At 31.9% G+C, this 8,604-nt stretch overlaps 1 long non-coding RNA gene across 1 annotated transcript; it reads left to right on the top strand.

Moving 5' to 3' along the window:
* Positions 1-1,146: 1,146 nt before the first annotated feature.
* Positions 1,147-8,604, top strand: LOC117786550. Its single transcript, XR_004617641.1, has 2 exons — positions 1,147-1,380; positions 7,842-8,604. It is a non-coding gene; the product is annotated as an uncharacterized LOC117786550 (long non-coding RNA).

The following is an 8,604-nucleotide window of genomic DNA, read 5'->3' as shown; positions in this document are numbered from 1 at the left end:
TGCTACGTACTAATCCCATTAAAAATTGATCTGGCCCAATCGGATGATCAGGACTCAAGCCTCGTGCCTCGTGCCGTGTCTTGTGTCTTGTGTTGATTGGACAAGAAACCAGAAAAAAATACGCGCGAGCGTTCAACAAGCAGGTGTCTGTCTATGTGTGTGTGTGTGTGCTTGTTTGGTGTCAAACCCCACTTGTCATTCTATCAATCTATCAATCTATCAATTTGTCATTTACTCGTTGTTGTATTTACTAAAATATACTACTTGTCACATACTATATGCTATATACTATGTTTCATGTCTGTATATTGATTCATTATGCGCACCCCCTACACTACCACCTCCTCCCACACACACACAAACACACTCGATACTATAAACTCACAACTCTTGATTGGAATATTACTTGTATTTTTATACTAATATCAATACCAACATCATTATTATTATTATTGACTATAACTAATATCTAATTCTTTTTGTCATTTTTTATTAGTTAGCAGGCATCCAACATTCAACATTTAACGGAAGCAACAATCAACAGCAATAGCTGCAGCAACAACAATTGGCAACATTTTCATACTGGTGAGTACCTGCATGTACAACATGTAAATACTTTACATTTTCACATCATCATACTTGTATCTATATACAATTGTAAAATTATTCAATTTTTATTCCTAAATAATTTGACTTGAAATTATCAATCTTGAATTCATAAATTATTAAATTATTAAATCATCCAAATGTCAGTTTATGCATCTGTATATAAATACTTTGCTTTAAATCATCAAAATTATTAAAGTATCGAATCATCAAAATATCAACCTATGCATCTGTACATAAATATTTTGCTTCAATAAATACGTTAGCATCTACTTTGAAATTGCACACATCAATGGGAATACCCCTACCCATTGATCATCACTGATTCAGTTTGTGCATCACTAATTCAGTCTGTGCATCTCTAATGCGTGTCCCATATTCCACTCGTCCCCATCGTTTCACTCGAGTTGAGTGTGTTTGAGTGTGTTTTAGTGTGACTGAGTGAGCTGAATGTATGTTCATAGAATGAGTGGGATGCTGCTGGCTGACGGTGAGAGTGATGTTTGGCCTACTCTAGTGTTTCATTCCAGCAGCGATCTAGTGAGAGTTCAGTTGATTTATATTGTGTTCCCCCCAATGCAAATGCGAATGTATGTACATACGAATATATGTATGGTAATAAATGTACAAATGTGCAAAACGGACAATTAAAAGTGAATGATAAATACAAATTAAATACAAATATAATAAGTGCATATGCTAAAAGACATTCAACAATCTAATAATTCTAATTAAAAATAACAAGTGTTTAATATTACTGCAAATAATAGCGGGGTGAGTCTTTTTAAATGATTATTGTTCTCTCCCTTTTACATTTGCCAAACATGTTTCTACCTATTGCTATATTATTATATTATTACATTACTTTTTGGCTACTGATATTTGCTGCAGGTGTGTGTGTGTATGTTAGTGTATGTGCATATAAAACCAATTAGAGTCAACGAAAATGTGCTAAAATCAAAATTTCACAAGTTATATTTGTGAACTGGCTATATAATTGGAAAATTGTGTCCTGCACCTGACAATTTGTGTCAAATTAAATCAAGTGAAATTGGCAAAAGGAAATGAGGAACCAAAAACCATGCTGCTCGACTTGAATATACCCTGCAATTTCAACGAATTTGTTCAACTGCAAATTATTTTATACGCTACTGCTGCCACACATACACACACACACACACACGTGTACATGGATGAATATTCTTTTTACTGGATTTAGTGGAAAAAAAAATTATGCCCTTTTAGTTACACGCGCGTGGGTACAAATGCAATGAACATACATACATACACACGCACATATACACTTTCACACATGCAAGCACACATTTATATTCATATACACATATTTGAAATTATGCATATATTGACTTTTTTATTAATACTGCAAATTTCTATCAAATTATATTATATTTTATGTTTGGCCTCCCCCCCATTATTCTTTGTTTCAGTATTCAAAAAAGTACAGTCGGCAATTGCTGGCTAAATACTTGATATGCATGTCACCTCCCCTTTTCTTGGGCATTCTCCCCCCCCTCTCCTACATTATGTAGGTGTTTAACATTATGCCCTTTTAGTTACACGCACGTGTGTACAAATGCAATGAACATACACACATACGCGCGCACATATACACATTCACACATGCAAGCACACACTTACTTATTTTATTTGGTTTAACACATTTATATACATGTATTGGCATTTTCGTTAATATTGCAGATTTCTATCAAAATATATTACATCATATTATATGTCATATTTGGCCTCCCCCTAATTATTCTTTTTTTCAGTATGCAAAAAAGTACGGTCGGCAATTGCTGGCTGGATGCTTGATGTGCATGTCACCTCCCCTTATCTTGGGCATTCTCCCCCCCCTCTCCTACATTATGTAGGTGTTTGGCATTGTGCCCTTTTAGTTGCACGCGCGTGTGTGCAAATGCAATGAACATACATACATACGCATGCACACATACACATTCACACATGCAAGCACGCATTTATATTTTTTAATATACTTATATACATGTATGTGAAATTACGCATATATTAACATTTTTATTAATATTGCAAAATTCTATCAAAATATAATACACCATATTATATGTCATATTTGGCCTCCCTCTAATTATTCTTTCTTTCAGTATGCAAAAAAAGTACAGTCGGCAATTGCTGGCAAAATGCTTTATGCTCATGTCACCCCCCCTGTCTGGGCATTCTCCCCCCTCTCCCCTACATCATGCAGGTGCCAAGCAGCAAAGAAAAGAAATTGAAAAAACGGCAATCGACGCCATTATTATTTCAATCTCTTGCTGCTTATTGCTTCTGCCTTTGGCCTGCCATTCGACAGATTTACAAAATGCTTGAATCAACTCTCTCTTGCGCTCTTGCTCATCCACTCGCGCATTCACTCAACTACTCTCTTATCATATCGGCTCATCCCTGCCTCTCTTACTTGTGAGCTGTGCTATGGGCGTGTCATTTGTTGTGTTTGAATAATACGATTCTAGCAGTGAACAAGAACAGTTGTGCATACTGAATAAACTACGTTTTGAGCATTGCTTATTAATTCGATCAATTAAATCAAAACAATATATTAAGTATAAAATCACAGTGAATAAATTGACTAAATAATTCTGTTGATCTGGAAATAATTTTCCTCATCTAGACGCTGCAAAAATACACATAGTGAGTTGGAAATTTTTAATTAAAATTTTCAATGCTTTTTGCCTTTTCTTGCCTTTGCTTTTACACATGTGCAAGAATGTGTGTAAAGCGCAAATAATACAATTGTAAACTCTACTCAACCTAGCACAGCATAATACAATATAAAATAAAATAATATAATATAACAGAATACAACATAAAATAATAAAATATATTACAGAGTAATATAATATAATAAAATACAACATAATATAATATAATAAAATAAAATATAATATAAAATAACATAACATAATACAAAATATGATAACAAAATAAAAACATAACATAATATAACACAATAAAATATAATATAATATAAATTCTGCTAATGCAGGTGTTAGAGTGTGAGCTGTGTCATTTTGTGTGTTTGAATAATACGATTCTAGCAGTGAACAAGAACAGTTGTGCATATTAAACAAACTACGTTTTGAGCATTGCTTATTAATTCGATCAATTAAATCAAAACAATATATTAAGTATAAAATCATAGTGAATAAATTGACTAAATAATTCTGTTGATCTGGAAATAATTTTCCTCATCTAGACGCTGCAAAAATACACATAGTGAGTTGAAAATTTTAATTAAATTTTCAATGCTTTTTTCTTTTTCCTGCCTTTGCTTTCACACATGTGCAAGAATGTGTGTAAAGTGCAAATAATACAATTGTAAACTCTACTCAACCTAGCAACAATATAAAATAAAATGATATAATATAACAGAATACAACATAAATAATAAAATATATTACAGAGTAATATAATATAACAAAATACAACATAATATAATATAATAAAATATAAAATAACATAAGATAATACAAAACATGATAACAAAATAAAACAAAAATATAATATAATATAATAAAATATAATATAATATAATTCTGCTAATGCAGGTGTTAGAGTATGAGCTGTGAGCTGTGGAAACTGTGAAAAATATGCATGAGATTAGAGTGCGAAGGAGACAATCAAAAATGCATAAACGCATATTGCAAAATGCAGAACATAAAGTCAAAGTCATGGTCAATGCCAGAGTTAATAAACTAGGTCAAGGTCAGCATGAGGACGTTGACCACGCGGCTCATTCATTCATTCATTCATTCATTTCTTCATGCTTTCGTCACTCACTTTATCTTGTCTTCCACCTTCTCAAAATTCTCTCTCGCTTATTCAACGTTTGTCATTTGCCATTTCTGCATACACACACACACACTCTCAAGCATGCTTTATGCTGCTGTTGCTCTGCGCTGTCTTTGCACTTTCTTTGCGTTTACTCTGACTCTATCACAACAAGAAGTGTGTTTCTGTTTTTGCATTTGCACATGCTTTCTTTTTCGTCTGTAATATACACCCTGTAACTGAAAATATCATCAATGCATATGTATATTCAAGTTATTTATTTTAATTTACTTTTATATATTCATATGCGATGCTCTTATCACAAAATTCCTCACCTCTTTACATGCATATACATACTTACCATTTGCATATGCACTCGATCGTTTTAGTAAATCATATTCCTCTCAAAGCCATAAGGGCGTACTGAAATTATTTTAATCAAATCAATAAACTGAATATAAAATTATAGTGAATAAATCTACTTAATAAATCTGTCGATTTGGGGATAATTCTTGCTCATCAAGACGCTGCAAAATACACATAGTGAGTTGGAAATTTTTAATTAAATTTTCAATGCCTTTTTCTTTTTCTTGCCTGTGCTTTTACACATGCGCAAGAATGTGTGTAAAGTACAAATAATACAATTGTAAACTCTATTCAACCCAGCACAGCATAATACAATATAAAATAAAATAATATAATTTAACAAAATACAGCATAAAATAATAAAATATATTACAGAGTAATATAATATAATAAAATACAACATAATATAATATAATAAAATAAAATATAATATAAAATAACATAATATAATACAAAATATGATAACAAAATAAAAACATAACATAATATAATACAATAAAATATAATATAATATAAATTCTGCCAATGCAGGCGTTAGAGTGCGAGCTGTGTCATTTTGTGTGTTTGAATAATACGATTCTAGCAGTGAACAAGAACAGTTGTGCATATTGAACAAACTACGTTTTGAGCATTGCTTATTAATTCGATCAATTAAATCAAAACAATATATTAAGTATAAAATTATAGTGCATAAATTGACTAAATTCTGTTGATCTGCGAATGATTTTCCTCATCCAGACGCTGCAAAATACACATAGTGAGTTGGAAATATTTTAATTAAATTTTCAATGCTTTTTTCTTTTTCTTGCCTTTGCTTTTACACATGTGCAAGAGTGTGTGTAAAATGCAAACAATACAATTGTAAACTCTATTCAACCCAGCACAGCATAGCATAATATAATATAAAATTAAACAACATAATATAACAGAATACAACATAAAATAATAAAATATATTACAGAGTAATATAATATAATGAAATACAACATAATATAATATAATAAAATAAAATAAAATATAAAATAACATAATATAATACAAAATATGATAACAAAATAAAAACATAATATAATATAATACAATAAAATATAACATAATATAAATTCTGCTAATGCAGGTGTCAGAGTGTGAGCTGTGAGCTGTGAAAACTGTGAAAAATATGCATGAGATTAGAGTGTGTAGGAGACAAACAGAAATGCACAACGCAAAATGCAAAATGCAGAACATAAAGTCAAAGTCATGGTCAGTGCCAGAGTTAATAAACTAGGTCAAGGTCAGCATGAGGACGTTGACCACGCGGCTCATTCATTTCTTTATGATTTCATTCATTTACTTTTTCTAGTCTTCCACCTTCTCAAAATTCTCTCCTGCATATTCAACGTTTGTCATTTGCCATTTCTGCATACGCACACACACACTCTCAAGCTTGCTTGATGCTGCAGTTGCTTAGTGCTGTCTTTGCACTGCCTATGCGTTCACTTTGACTTTATCATAACAACAAATGCGTTTCTGCTTTTGCCTTTGCGTTTGCTTTTGTTTTTGCTCGACTGTAATATACACCCTGTAACTGAATATACCCTGTCAACAACACATATGTATATTCAAGTTATTTATTTTAATTTCTTTCTTTTTACATATTCATATGCGATGCTCTTTACATGCATATACATACTTATCATTTGCATATGCGCTCGATCATTTTCCTTTCAAAGCCATAAGGGCGTACTGAACATATTTTAATCAAATCAATAAACTGAATATAAAATTACAGTGAATAAATTTACCCAATAAATCCGTCGATCTGGGGATAATTTTCCTCATCTAGACGCTGCAAAATACACATAGTGAGTTGGAAATTCTTAATTAAATCTTCAATGCTTTTTTTTTCTTTTTCTTGCCTTTGCTTTTACACATGTGCAAGAATGTGTGTAAAGTGCAAATAATACAATTGTAAACTCTACTCAACCTAGCACAGCATAATACAATATAAAATAAAATAAAATAATATAATATAACAGAATACAACATAAAATAATAAAATATATTACAGAATAATATAATATAATAAAACACAACATAATATAATATAATAAAATAAAATATAATATAAAATAACATAATATAATACAAAATATGATAACAAAATAAAAACATAATATAATATAATATAATAAAATACAATATAATATAAATACTGCAAATGCAGATGTTAAAGTGTGAGCTGTGAGCTGTGAAAACTGTGAAAAATATGCATGGGAATAGAGTGCGAAGGAGACAATAAAAAATGCATAAACGCATATTGCAAAATGCAAAACATAAAGTCAAAGCCATGGTCATTGCCAGAGTCAATAAACTAGGTCAAGGTCAGCATGAGGACGTTGACCACGCGGCTCATTAATTCATTCATTCATTCATTTCTTCATGCTTTCGTCACTCACTTTATCTTGTCCTCCACCTTCTCATAATTCTCTCCCGCATATTCAGCATTTGTCATTTGCCATTTCTGCATACACACACACACTCTCAAGCATGTTTGATGCTACAGTTGCTTCGTGCTGCCTCTGCACTGTTTTTGCGTTTACTCTGACCTTACCACAACAACAAATGTGTTTTTGCTTTTGCACTTGCTTTTGTTTTGCTTTTGCTCGTCGGTAATATATACCCTGTAACCGAGAACATCATCAACGCATATGTATATACAAGTTAATAACTTTAACTTACTTTTACATACTCGTATGCGATGCCCTTGCCACAAAATTCTTCACCCCTATTTATATTCATGCATATATATCATATACAAAAACACTTGGCGTAAGCCTACTTCATTCTGATGAATAAAAATACTTTTTACACCTACAGGGGGTCAAGGTCAACACTTTCCTTTTCTACCTTAGCACAATGCGCAAGATATATATTTTCAGTTTATGCCAAAAATCATAAAGCTATATGCATATCCCTTCATACACATTGTGCACAGACACACAATACTATTATTATCAAACAACTAACTCTATCAAAACGATGCTCATTGAAATTTCTTTCAGAAATCTTCAGAATACATCAAGTCTTGTACATGCTGCAAACATGATTCGTACGCCATACAGAGATAAGCCTGCCGGCCGCAATGCCATTGACTTTTTCATATGGCAGCTCCAACAACCTGCTTCTCCTTTGCTGGGACTACAACCTGCGGCTGAACCCCCTGCCCTTACTTGGAAATGGGCTCCAAACGAAAGAAGCATCAGGACCGACTGCTGGCTGCATCCATGTTGCCGTTAGCATCCTGCGCCATCAGCATTTTGTATTTGTACTTTTTTGCATACACTCTCCCATCAGCGCTTGGCTGAAGCGGGCACGAGTGTTTTTGCAACTATGATTTCATTCCGGCTTGTTGCCGTCCTAAAAACTATTTATAATTATGATTAAGACTTAAATGAATATTTCTCACATACTTTGTTACACTTGCTATGGACAAGTTGTCTTTTGTTAATCTACTTGATATATTTACTTAGCCTTATCTATGCAATTATAATCATATTGACGACTCGTAAAACTACTCAATCAAAATCATTATTAATAACTAAACTACACGTTAGGCTGCTGTCACATTTGCTCAATCAAACATACATCAAACTACAACTACATTTAATTATCAAACTATATGAATACATAATCTACTTGTATATGCTTTACTCAATCAAAATCTCATTCGAAACTATGAATAAAATTCTTTAAGTTCTATGTCAAACCTTCCTTCACTAAAATACCTTACTGACGAATAAAGAAAATGTTTATATTCTAAATAAA

The sequence above is a fragment of the Drosophila innubila genome, chromosome 4 (assembly GCF_004354385.1).
Source record: "Drosophila innubila isolate TH190305 chromosome 4, UK_Dinn_1.0, whole genome shotgun sequence".
Lineage (NCBI taxonomy): Eukaryota > Metazoa > Arthropoda > Insecta > Diptera > Drosophilidae > Drosophila > Drosophila innubila.
This window is presented reverse-complemented; position numbering and strand designations above follow the sequence as displayed.